We start from the raw sequence: 648 nt of genomic DNA on the forward strand, positions 1-648 counted from the left end.
GTTCTGTCTTCTAAGTTCTGTGTGTAGGTTCTCTGTATTTAATTTTAATTAATTAAGATCTAAAGTTAAATTATCACTTGTGCCTTGTGACTACCATATTGGACAGCATAGCTCTAAACTTTGAATATTATGTGGTATATGCTAACTGGGGGAAAGAATTTCATAGCTGAATTTATCCTCCAAAAGCATCACAAAAATCCTCATTGAAAAGTCATTTTCAAATCCTCATTGAAAAGTCAGAACTCTGTAGAGTTTTTGTACACTTTTTTGTATTGTTTTTAGTTGTCAATTACATGGTTGGGGTAAGCACACATTTTGTGTGTTGGAGTGGTGGTCAATCTGCATATTTCCTCTTTATTATATAGGATTATTTTATTGATTTCAGAGAGGAAGGGAGAGGGAGAAAGAGATAGAAACATCAATGATGAGAGAGAATCATGGATCAGTTGTCTCCTGCACACCCCCCACTGGGGATTGAACCTACAACTCAGGCAAGTGCCCTTGATCTCCTGGTTCATAGGTCGATGCTCAACCACTGAGCCACACTGGCTGGGATTGGTGCCGATTTTTTAAAAGTATGTTTTTATTTAGTTCAGAGAGAGGAAGGGAGAGGAAAAGAGGAATAGAAACATCAATGATGAGAGAGCA

Source organism: Myotis davidii, unplaced genomic scaffold (assembly GCF_000327345.1).
Source record: "Myotis davidii unplaced genomic scaffold, ASM32734v1 scaffold2559, whole genome shotgun sequence".
Classification (NCBI taxonomy): Eukaryota; Metazoa; Chordata; class Mammalia; order Chiroptera; family Vespertilionidae; genus Myotis; species Myotis davidii.